At 49.3% G+C, this 12,947-nt stretch overlaps 1 pseudogene; it reads right to left on the bottom strand.

Annotated features, from left to right (window-relative positions):
• Positions 1–1,449: 1,449 nt before the first annotated feature.
• Positions 1,450–2,223, bottom strand: LOC129041459 (putative uncharacterized protein FLJ44672; annotated as a pseudogene).
• Between the last annotated feature and the right edge of the window lie 10,724 nt (positions 2,224–12,947).

The raw sequence follows: 12,947 nt of genomic DNA on the forward strand, positions 1-12,947 counted from the left end.
ATGGGCCTTGAGTGGCCACTGTGAAGCAGAAGATGGGCCAGATGAGGCCATTGTGAGGCAGGAGCTGGTGTAAGAGAGACCACCATGAGACAGGAGATGGGTCTTGGGAGGCAGATCTGAGGCAGGAGATGGGCCTAGTGAGGCCACCGTGAGAAAGGAGCTGGGCCTAGAGAGGCCAATGCGAGGCAGAAGCTGGGCCGGTTGAGGCTGCCGGAAGTCAGATAGGACCATGGCCGGGGAAGGCCACCATGAGGCAAGAACTGGGCCTAGAAAGCCCACTGCGAGGCAGGAGAAAAGCTTGGAGAGGCCATTGTCAGGCAGGAGCTGGGCCTGTTTAGGCTGCCACGAGCCTGACAGTAGGCCTGGAGAGCTTGATTTGAGAAAGTTTTGGGCCTACAAAGGCCACCAGGAGCTGGGCAGAAGCTGAGTCCAAGGAGGTTGTTGTGAGGCAGGAGGTGGGCCTGTAGACACAGCTGGGAGGAAGAGCTCGGCCTGGAGAGGATGCCAGGAGGCAGCAACTGGGCCTAAAGAGGCCAACTTGAGGAAGTTCTAGGCCTGGAGAGGCCGCCAAAAGGGAAAAACTGGGCCTGGAAAGGCCATTGTAAGGAATGAGCTGGGCCTAAAGAGGTCATTGAAAGGCAGGAGCTGGGCTTGTCGAAGCTGCCAAAAGGCAGGAATTTTGGACTGGGGAGGCTACAGTGAGGCAAGAGCTGGGTGTGGAGAGTCTGCTGTGAGGCAGAGGCTGGGCCTGTACAGGCCTTCAGAAGGCAGGAGCTGGGCCTAGAGAGGCTGACTTGAGTTCAAGTTCTGGGCCTGAAGAGGCCACCAAGTCAAAAGCAGGGCCTGGGAAGGCCACCAAGACGCATGAGCTGGGCCTGGACTGGCTGATGGGAGGAAGTTTTGCACCTGGAGAGGCCACCAAAAGGCAGGAGCTGGGCCTGGAAAAGCCAACTGGAGGATGAGTTGGGTCTTCAGAGGCCACCAGGAGGCAGGAGCTGGGAAAGAAGAGGCCAATTTGAGGATGATTTGGGCCTGTAGAGGTTGCTGGGAGGAAGAGCTGGGCCTGGAGAGGCTGACTAGAGGAAGTTCTGGGCCTGGAGTGTCCAAAAAGCAAAAGCTAGGCCTGGAAAGGCCACCGTGAGGCATGAGCGTGGCCTACAAAGGCCACTGGGAGGCAGCAGCTAGGCCTGTAGAGGCTGCTGAAAGGCAGGAACCTGGCCAGAGGCCACGGTGAGGCAAGAGGTGGGCCTGGAAGGTGCACTGTGAGGTAGAGGCCAACAACAGGCAAAAGCTGGGCCTGGAGAGATGACGAGAGGAATGAGCTGGGCCTAAACAGGCCAGTATGAGAAAGGACCTTGGCCTAGAGAGGCCAGTATGAGGCAGGAGCTGGGCCTGGACAGGTTGCCAGAGGCATCAACTGGGCCTCAACAAGCCACTGTGAGGGAGGAGCTAGGCCTGTTGAGGCTGCCGGGAGGCAGGCGGGAACTTGGCCCACGGAAGCCACTGTGAGGCAAGAGTTGGGTCTGGAGAGGGAGCTAAGAGGCAAGAGCGGGGCCTGCAGAGGCTGTTCTCAAACCAGAACTGGGTCTGTACAGGCTGCCGCGAGGCAGAAGGTAGGCCTAAAGAGCTTGACTTGAGGAAGTTTTGGGCCTACAAAGGCCGGCAGTAGTTGAGCAGGAGCTGAGCCATAAAAGGTTGTTGTGAGGCAGGAGTTGGGCTTGTAGATACAGCCAGGAGGAAGAGCTAGGCCTGGAGAAGATGCCAGGAGGCAGCAACTGGGCCTGGAGAGGCCAACTTGAGGAAGTTTTGGGCCTGGAGATGATGTCCCGGGACAGGAGCTGGGCCTGGAGAGGCCACTGTGAGGTATGAGCTGGGCGTAAAGAGGCCAGTGTGTGGCAGGACCTGGGCCTGCCCAGGTTGCTGGGAAATAGGTGGAAACCTGGCCAGGGAAGGTTGCCATGAGACAAAAGTTGGGCCTGGAAAAACCATCGTGAGGTATGAACTTGGCCTAAAGAGCCATTGGGTGGCAGGAGCTGGGTGTGTAGAGGCTGCTGAAAGGCAGGCGCTTGGCTTGTGGGGGGGCCACGGTGAGGCAGATGCTGGGCCTGGAGAATCTGCTGTGAGGCAGATGTTGGGCCCATAGAGGCTGACAGGAGGCAGGAGCTGGGCCTGGAGAGGCTGCCAGGACACAGAAGCTGGCCTGAAGAGGCTGCCAAGAGGCATGAGCTGGGCCTAAAGAGACCAGTGTGACAAGAGATTGGCCTGGAAAGGCCGACTTGAGGAAGATTTTGGCCTAGAGAGCCTGTCAGGGGCAGGAACTGGGCCTGCAGAGGCCACCGTGAGGCATGAACTGGGCCTAATGATGCCTGTGTGAGGCAGGAGCTGGGCCTGTCAAGGCTGCTGGGAGGTAAGCAGGAACTTGGCCGGGGACGACCTCCGTGAAGCAAGAGCTGGGCCTGGAGAGGCCATTGTCATGCAGGAGCTGGGCCTATCCAGGCCACCAGGAGGCAGAAGGTTGTGCTGGTGAGTTTGACGTGAGGAAGTTTTGGGCCTACAAAGGCCTCCAGGAGCTGGGCAGGAGCTAGCCGAAGGAGATTGTTGTGAGGCAGGAGGTGGGCCTGGAGATTCAGCTGGGAGGAAGAACGGCCTGGAGAGGCTCACTTGTGGAAGTTCTGGGATTAAAGAGGTTGCCAAAAGGCAAAAGCTGGGCCGGAATGGCCACCATGAGGCATGAGCTTGGCCTAGAGAGGCCACTGGGAGGCAGGAGCTAGGCCTGTAGAGGCTGCCGAAAGGCAGGAGCTTTGCCTGGGAGGCTGTGGTGAGGCAGATGCTGGGCCCGGAGAGTCTGCTGTGAGGCAGAGGTTGGGCCTGTAGAGGCTGATGGGAGGCAGGAGTTTGGGCTGAAATGGCAGACTTGAGAAAGTTCTCAGTCTGGAGAAGCCACTGGGATGCAGAAGCTGGGCCTGGAGAGGCCACCGAGAGGCATGAGCTGTGCCTAAAGAGGCCAGTGTTAGGCAGGAGCTGTGCCTGAAGAGGTGACTTGAGGAAGTTTTGGGCCTGGAAAGCCCGTCGGGGGCAGGAGCTGGGCCTGGAGAGGCCGCCATGAGGCATGAGCTGGGCATAATGAGGTTAGTGTGAGGCAGGACCTGGGCCTGTCGAGGCTGCCGGGAGGCAGGTAGAAAGTTGTTCAGGGAAGACCTCCGTGAGGCAAAAGCTGGGCCTGGAGAGTCAGCTGGGAGGCAAGAGCTGGGCCTGGAGATGCTGTTGTCACACAGGAGCTGGGCCTGTCCAGGCCATTGGGAGTCAGAAGGTGGATCTGGAGAGCTTGACTTGAGGCAGTTTTGGGCCTACAAAGGCCACCAGGAGCTGGGCAGGAGCTGAACCAAAAGAGACTGTTGTGAGGCAGGAGCTGGGCCTCCAGGCACAGCCAGGAGAAAGAGCTCGGCCTGTAGAGGCCACCTGGAGGCAGCAGCTGGGCCTGGAGAGGCTGACGGAAGGCAGGAGCTGGGCCTTGAGAGGCTGACTTATGGACATTTTGGGCCTGTATAGGCTGCCCAGAGGAAGAGTCTTTAGTCCCAGAGGAGTTGGGACTAAAGAGACTGTCGTATGACAGGAGCTGGGCCTGTATAGGCCACCAGGAGGCAAAAAGTGGGCCTCAAGAGTCCACTGGTTGACTTGAGAAAGTTCTGGGCCTGGAGAGAAGGCTGGGAGGCAGGAGCTGGGCCTAAAGAGGCCATTGTAACGATGGAGCTGGGCCTGTGGAGGCTGCCATGAGGCAGTAGCCTCATCTGTGGAGACTGCCATGAGGTAGGGTATGGGCCTAAATAGGCCATTGTGAGCCATGACCTTGGCCCATAGAGGCCGACTGGAGAAAGTTCTGGACCTGGAGAGGCTGCCGGGAGAAAGGAGCTGAGCCAAAAGATTCAAACACATTACATTTATTAGGCACTTTATTTCCATTATTACATTGTAGTATATATTGAAATAATTATAGAACTCACCATAATGTAGAATCAGTGGACATGTTAAGCTTATTTTCCTGCAACAAGATGGTCCCATCTGAACTTGATGGGAGAAAATGACAGATAATCAGGTATTAGATTCTCATAGGGACAGCGCAACCCAGATCTCTCGCACGCATGGTTTGCATAGGATGCATGCTCCTATGAGAATCTAATGCTGCTGCTGATCCGAGAGAAGGCGGAGCTCAGGCGGGAATGTGAGCAATGGGGAGTGGCTGTAAATACAGAGGAAGCTTCCCTCACTCGACACCACTCACCTCCTGCTGTGTGGCTCCTTACAGCTACATGGCTCAGGGGTTGGGGACCCCTGCTGAAGTACATCCAAAAGGACCGTTCCCACACCAGTCTTCATAGCGGTCAAGTGCAGCAACCACTTAGCTCCCAAGGAATGTGCCACAGCTGGCATTTCATCACAATCAACAGTAAGTGGTAGCTTGAGTCATTGTGAGGTCACTTCCTGGAAATCACCAGCATCCCATTTCCCATTGGCAAGGAGCTCAGCACTGCCCCTTGGATAACCAAACCCATCCCCAAATCCCATCTGTGTGAATCTATCTCCAGGGACCCTTCTTAGCATATTAGAGTCCAATCAGGAGACATAAACCACTCAAAAGTTTAAAGTGGTAAAATTTAATACAGAGAATTATTCATTATAACAGGGGAACAGCATAATGAGGGACTGGCTAGCACAAACTAAAGAGAACTCTAGAGAATATAGGACTAGCCCAGGCCAGGCATGGTGGCTCATGCCTGAAATTCCAGCAATTTAAGAAGCCAACACAGGAGGACTGCTTGAGGCCAGGAGCTAGAGATCAGCCTGGACAACACAGTGAGACCGTGTCTCTATCCAAAAAAAGAAAAAAAATTAGCTGGGAGTGGTGGTGCACACTTGTAGTCCCAGCTACTCAGGAAGCTGAAGTGAGAGGATAGTTTGAGCATGGGAGGTCAAGGCTGCAGTGAGTCATGATTATGCCATTACAGTCAAGCCTGGGTGACACAGCAAGACCCTGTCTCAAACAAAACAACAACAACAACAACCATTTACAGACAGAAAAGAAATAGAGCTAATAAGCTAAGGAAAGATGTTGAAATGTGACCAAGTAATATGAGGTATTTTATCTATTTAAAATAATCAAACAAAAAATAACTTATTAAATTATAATACCCTGTGCTGGCAAAGGTGCAGTGAAATGGACACTTTCTTATACTATGAGGGGTGTTTAAATTGTACATAAGTCTTCCAGGGTAAAGCTTGGCAATTTTTTAAAATAATAGAGACAGGGTCTCACCTTACTGCCTCCTCCAACTCTTGACCTCAAGCAATCCTCCTGTCTTAGCCTCCACAGGGCTGGGATTATAGCCAGGAGGCACCCAAAACCTTGTCAGTTTACATCAAGGGCAATGAGAATGCCCATTCACCATGACTCACAGTAATCTTACTTCTGGAAATACCTTGGGGAGACAATTCAATCTAAACAAAAGGTCATCTGCATAAACACAGTGAAATTCTTGGAGTAATGGAAAACAGAGTGGTTAAGTGAAATAAGAAACAGTTATAAGAAATTATACTATGGTATTTATAGGCACCTGGTAAAAGGTCAGTTAATGTTAGCTGCTACTTTTTTGTTGCTTCGAGACAGGGTCTCACTCTGTCACCCATGCTGGAGTGCAGAGGCCTGATCATGACTCACTGCAGTCTCAACCTCCCCGGACTCAAATGATCTTCCCACAGCAGCCTCCCAAGTAGCTGGGACTACAGGAACATGCCACCACACTACGCTAATTCATGTACTTTTCTGTAGGGATGGTGCCTCCTTTGGTTTCCGAGGCCTGTCTCAAACTCTTGGCCTCAAGCCATCCTCCTACCTCAGCCTCCCAAAGTGTTGTGATTACTGGTGTGAGCCACCACACCTGGCCAGCTGCTACTTTTATTATTATTCCTCTCAATTAAAAATAATTTTCATTAAAAATTATCATTTTCAAGGCTATGGAACAATATGTGTCATACAGCATAATTGTAAAAACATATACAGTCATCCCTCGGTATACAGAGAGGATTGGTTCCAGCCCCCCCATCTCTGCATATACCAAAATCCATGCATACTCATGTTTCACAGTCAGCCCTCTGGAACCCACATATAGGAAAAGTCCAAATATTAGTTGGGCATAGTAGCAAGCACCTATAGTCTCAGTCACTTAGGAGGCTGAGGTGGGAGGATCGCTTGAGCCTGGGAGGTTGAGGCTGCAGTCAGCTGTGATGGCGTCACTACACTCCAGCCTGGACAATAGAGCAAGACCCTCTCTCAGAAAAAAACAAAACAAAAAACCAAAAAACGGGTTAGAAATTGTAGTGAGTTCTGTTGGGCAAAATTCCATATAAGCAAAGTATAAATTAATGAAGCAAATGGTGATAAATTAGTATGACTGACTTTCTGGAGTTTCTGACAATAAAGGTAAGAAAAACGCAAAACACAGAGACAGGGTAAAAAAAGAAATTAGTGAAGCATTCTACGTGTTTAATAAAATGACACTGGCCATGTTCGTGCAGCAGCAGTATGTCATGATATGACATACCTTGGAGAGAAGTTAACAGATGAGGAAGTTGATAAAAATGATCAGAGAAGCCAAATACTGATAGCGACAGTAAAGTAAACCATGAAGAATTTCCACAACTGATGTCAGCAAAGTGGAAATATTGTACAGTGTGTGTTGAAGTTCCTGTATATTGTTTATTTGCCTTTTGTTTGTAAGAAATGTGTCTACTAAAAGTTATTCTTGCTATCAAAAGAATATGTGTGAATAAGTCATTTGAACTTATTCTTCTGTTTTTCTACTTTTATCTTCCTGCCATCATCTCATAGCCTTACTTTAGAAATTTTTCATTTTTTTTAGAAAATTGAACAAGTGCTTGTTGTGGTGGCTCATACCCCTAGGATGGGAGGCAGGGGTGGAAGGGTCACTTGAGGCCAGGAGTTTGACACCAGCCTGGCCAACAAAGTGAGACCCCATGTCTACAAAACAATTTAAAAATTAGCCAGATGTCATCATGTATACCTACAAGTCCCAGCTACTCAGGAGGCTGAGGAAGGAGGATCCTTAGCCCAGGAGTTCAAGGCTGCAGTGAGCTGTGATTACACCACTGTATTTCAGCCTGGGTGACAGGGTGAGACCCCATCTCTTAAAACAAAAAAGAAAGAAAGAAAATAGACCAAGTGCAAGTTGTATGTGGCTTACTCTGAATATTTCTAAACTAGAAGCTCTCAATCTTTCGGGGTCTAGCATCCCTTTACATTTTTTAACTTTATTGAAGATCTCTAAGACTTTTTCTTTATATAAGTAATTATATTAAAATTAGAAAATAAGACAAAATTTTAAAAATATTATTCATTACATATTAATAATAAAACTATTACATGTTGATATAAGTAATACAAGACAAAATTTTTAAAATATTTGGCCGGGTGCAGTGGCTCATGCCTGTAATCCTAGCACTTTGGGAGGCCAAGGCAGGCAGGTCACAAGGTCAAGAGATCAAGACCATCCTGGCCAACATGGTGAAACCCCGCCTCTACTAAAAATACAAATATCAGCTGGGCGTGGTGGCACACGCCTGTAATCCAGCTACTCGGGAGGCTAAGGCAGGAGAATCGCTTCAACCCAGGAGGAGGAGGTTGCGGTGAGCTGAGATCGCACCACTGCACCCCAGCCTGGTGACAGAGCAAGACTCCATCTCAAAAAAAAAATTTTATTATTCATTACATAGTAATAATAAAACCATTACATGTTGATATAATACTTTTTTTTTTTTTTTGAGATGGAGTCTCGTTCTTTCATCCAGGCTGGAGTGAAGTGGCATGATCTCGGCTCACCATAACCTCCGCCCCCCAGGTTCAAGCGATTCTCCTGCCTCAGCCTCCCGAGTAGCTGGGATTACAGATGCCCACCACCATGTCTGGCTAATTTTTGTATTTTTTTAGTAGAGACAGGGTTTTGCCATGTTGGCCAGGCTGGTCTCGAACTCCTGACCTCAGGTGATCCACCCGCCTGGCTCTCCCAAAGTGCCGGGATTACAGGCATGAGCCACCACGCCCAGCCCAATTAATATATTTTTAAAAACACTGATTAGTCAGGCAACAGCACTGGGCAGGGGTCTCCTCATTCCCAGTGACACAAACCCCACTGCACGGCTCCAGGGTTGCAAGGGCTGCAGAGACAAAAGGCTCTGACTTGAGATTTTATTATTTTATTTGTATTTCTATTTGTGTTGTGAGACAGGTCCTGCTCTGTCACCCAGGCTGGAATGTGGCTATGCCACTTGTAGCTCACTGCAGGCTCGACCTCCTGGGCTCAAGCCATCTTCCTGCTTCAGCTCCCCAGTAGCTGGTACTACAGTTGAGTGCCACCATACCTGGCTATTTTTTAAATTTTTTCTAGAGTGAGGGGTCTTGCTATATTGCCCAAGCTGGCCTCAAACTCCTGACACCTCAAGAGATCTGCCCACCTCAGCCACCTGAGTAGCTGCGACTACAAGTACACATCACCATGCCTAGCTACATTTATTTTATTTTATTAAATATTGAAAAATATTTTTGGCCGGGCGTGGTGGCTCATGCCTGTAATCCCTGCACTTTGGGAGGCCGAGGTGGGCGGATCACCTGAGGTCAGGAGTTCGAGACCAGCCTGACCAACATGGAGAAACCCCGTCCCTACTAAAAATACCAAATTAGCCGGGCGTGGTGGTGCACGCCCGTAACCCCAGCTACTCAGGAAGGCTGAGGTGGCAGGAGAATCGCTTGAACCCAGGAGGTGGAGGTTGCGGTGAGCCGAGATCGCACCATTGCACTCCAGCCTGGGTAATAAGAGCGAAACTCTGTCTCAAAAAGAAAAAAGAAGAAAAAAGAAAAATATTTTTGTAGGGAGGAGGTCTTGCTATGTTGCTCAGGCTGGTCTTGAATTCCTGCCCTTAAAAGATACTCCCATTTCTGCTTCCCAAACAGCTGGGACTACAGGCATGAGCCACTGTACTGAGCCTGAAGAGATTCCTTTAATCTAGTATCCCATACTTGATAGGATTGAGAAAGGCAGTAGTCATTTTTAAAATTACTTAATAATTCAGTAAGAATCTAACTCAACCTTGACCCCTGCCTTCTCTCACACCCCTCATCCAGTCTGTCAGGAAATCCTGTTGACTGTCTTCAATATGTACTGAAGATCCCCACCCAGCAACTCCCTGGCCTCCTCCCCTACTTCTCTCCTCTGACCATCTCTCAACACCACCAAGACCCTGGTCAGGACCACTATCATCTCTCGCCTGGATGTTGCCACAGCTTGGCCCCCATGCTTCTACCCAAATCTTCCCACAGCCTTTCTCAACTCAGCAGCCAGAGAATGCTTTTAAATTGGCAGACAGATCATGTCGCTTCCCTGCTCAGAACCCTCCTGAATTTCCTATCTAGCCCAGCAATAACCTCCCAGGGCTTACACGGTCTGTACTGATCCCTGCCCAGCAACTCCCTGTCCTCCTGCCCTAATTCTCTCCCTCTTTCCTTCTGCTCCACTGGCCTCCTTCCAGAGCCTCGGACACACCTCAGACAGTTTATTCCGTTGTTTCTGCCCACAATCCTCTTCCCTCACCACCTTGGCCAGCTCCTTCCCCTCCTTCAAGTCTTGGCTTAATTTTCACTTAGGAGGCCACTCCTGACCATACTATTTAACATTGCCATCTGTCCCCATGCCCACCATGCTAATTTCTTCCTTCCTTCTTTCTTTCCTTCCCTCCCCTCCCCTCCCCCGTCCTCCCTCCCTCCCCCCACCTCCCCTCATTTTTTTGACAAGATCTCACTCTGTCACCAAGGCTGGAGTGCAGTGGCACAATCACAGCTCACTGCAACCTCAAATTCCCAGGCTCAAGCGATCCTCCCACCTCAGCCTCCCTAGTAGCTGGGACTACAGGTGCATGCCATCATGCCTGGCTAATTTTTTTAGTATTTTATTTTATTTTATTTTATTTTGAGACGGAGTTTCACTCTTCTTGCCCAGGCTGAAGTGCAATAGTGTGATCCTGGCTCACTGCAACCTCCACCTCCAAGATTCAAGTAATTCTCCTGCCTCAACTTCCCAAGTAGCTGGGATTACAGGCATGTGCCACCATGCCCGGCTATAGTTTTTGTATTTTTAGTAGAGATGGGGCTTTGCAATGTTGGCCAGGCTGGTCTTGAACGCCTGACCTCAGGTGATCCACCCGCCTTGGCCTTCCAAAGTGCTGGGATTACAGGCATAAGCCACCGCGCCTGACCAACTTTTTTATTTTTTGTAGACACAAGGTCTCACTATGTTGCATAGGCTGGTCTTGAATTCCTGGCCTCAAGTGATCCTCCTGCCTAAAATTCCTATGGATTGCTGGCATAAGCCACCATGCCTGGCTTCATGTTCCTTTCTTCTTGCTGCTGCAACATAGTTTGCAATTTCCTAAAATTTAGTGGCTTAAAACACTACAAATCTACCACCTTACAGTTCTGGGGGCCAGAAGCCCAAACTAGATTTATTAAGGCTAAAGTCAAGGTGTCAGCAGGGCTGCATTCCTTTTGAAGGCTCTGAAGTGTTCCCTTGGCTTTTCCAGCTTCTAGAAGCCACCCCCATTCCTTGGATCATGGCCCCTGACTCCATCTTCAAAGCCAGAAGTGAAGCATCTTCAAATCTCCCTCTCTGACCTCTGCTTCCATCACCACATCTCCTGCTCCAATTCTGACTTTCCTACCCTCTTTCTTTTATAAAGACTCTTGTGATTGCTGGGCATGGTGGCTGCCACACATAATCCCAACAATTTGGGAGGCCAAGGCAGAAGGAACATCTGAGGCCCAAAGTTTGAAACTAGCCTGAACAACATAGTGAGACCCCACCTCTAGAAAAAAATGAAAATAAATGTTAGCTGGATGTGGTGTGTGCCTGTAGTCCCAGCTACTTGAGAGGCTGAGGTGAGACGATCACTTTAGCCCAGGAGTTTGAGATCAGCCTGGGCGACATAACTAAATTTCATCTCTACAAAGATGAGCTGGGCATGGGTGACATGCATGTGTAGTCCCAGCTACTTGGGAGGCTGAGGTAGGAGGATTGCTTGAGCTCAGGAGGTCAAAGCTATAGTGAGCTATGATCACATCACTGCACTCCAGCCTGGATGACACAGGGAGATTCTGCCTCAAAAAAAGAAAACAAAAGAAATATATATCTGGTCTCTGTCCCGGGTTCCTGGCACAGAGCTTCTAAAGCCCTTATTAAGACCTCAGTGTTAGAGGTGATAGGAGCAACTTCTGTTTTAATATTTGGTCTTTGTCCTAGGTTTCTAACACAAGAGCTTTTAAGAACTTTGGGATCTCCAGCATGACAAGAATGCATTTGGTGATGTTGTTGAGATGACTGGGTGACTGCAAGCTCCTAGATTTTTTCAGGAGGAGGACTGATTGCCAGAAAAAGCAACCACATGATTAGAGGCTTGGAACTTTCAGCCTCATGCACTGAACTCCAGGAGGAAGAGGGGCTGGAGACTGACTTAATCACCAGCTGCCAAAGATTTTATCAATTGTGCTTGCATAATAAAGCCTCCATAAACACCCTGAACAACAGGGTTTTCAGAGCTTCCGGGGTTGCTGAACACAGGAGATTCTGGGAGGACAGCATGTTCAACAGAGGGCATGGGAGCTCTGTGCCCGTCCAAACTTACCTTGCCCTGGGCATCTTTCTTTTCTTTTTTTGAGACAGGGTCTGGCTCTTTTGTCCAGGCTAGAGTACAGTGGCACAATCTCAGCTCACTACAACCTAAGCCTCCCCAGTCCCCAGCTCAAGGCATCCTCTCACCTCAGCTTCCCTAGTAGCTAGAACTATAGGTACACAACACCACAGCCGGCTATTTTTTTTTTTTTTTTGTACAGACAAGTTTTCACCATGTTGTCCAGGCTGGTCTCAAACTCCTGAGTTTAAGCAATCCTCCCACCTCGGCTTCCCAAAGTGCTGGGATTACAGGTGTGAGTCACCACATCCAGCACGTACATCTCTTTCCTTGGCTGTTTCTGAGATGTATCCTTTACAATGAACCAGTAATAGGAAATGAACTGGCCAGATGTGGTTGCTCATATCTGTAATCCCAGCACTTTAAGAGGCTGAGGTGGGAGGATCGCTTGAGCCCAGGAATTTGTGGCCAGACTGGGCAACGCAACAAGACCCCATCTCTACAAAAAACAAAAGAAATTAGCCAGATGTAGTGGTGCAGGTGTGTAGTCTCAGCTACTAGGGAGGCTGAGGTGGGAGGACCACTTGAACCCATGCAGTCCAGGCTGCAGTGAGCTATGACTGCACCACTGCACACGAGCCTGGACAACAAAATGAGACCCTGTCTCTCAGAAAAAAATAAAATAAACTGTTTTTCCGAGTTCTGTAAACTGTTCTAGCAAATTATTAAACCCAAGAAGAGGGTCATGGGAACCCCTGATTTGTAACAGGTTGGTCAAAAGTACAGGTAACAACCTAGGACTTGCCATTGGCATCTGAAATGAGGGTGGTCTCGTGGGACTGAGCCCCTAACCTGTGGGGTCTGTGCCAACTCCAGGTAGTGTCAGAATAAAATTGTGGGATACCCAGTTAATGTCCAGAGCATTGGAGAACTTGGTGTAGAAACTCCACACACACGTTCAGTCAGAAGTGTGTGAGTAGAGACTAACACGGGCTTTTCTTTCACCTGTCTACCTGCTTAACTGCATAGGAGAGGCAATATGTGGTGCTCATGAACAAAGCAAACATTAAAGTCAGACCAGACCCGACATTTGACTCAGTCTTAATATCCAGGTGAGCTTGGGCAAATCACTCATTATTCCTAAGTCTTCATCACTTCATTCATAAAATGGGGATAACTGTGGCACCTACCTGTGATTTTGT

Source organism: Pongo pygmaeus, chromosome 6 (genome assembly GCF_028885625.2).
Source record: "Pongo pygmaeus isolate AG05252 chromosome 6, NHGRI_mPonPyg2-v2.0_pri, whole genome shotgun sequence".
In the NCBI taxonomy this organism is placed as follows: domain Eukaryota; kingdom Metazoa; phylum Chordata; class Mammalia; order Primates; family Hominidae; genus Pongo; species Pongo pygmaeus.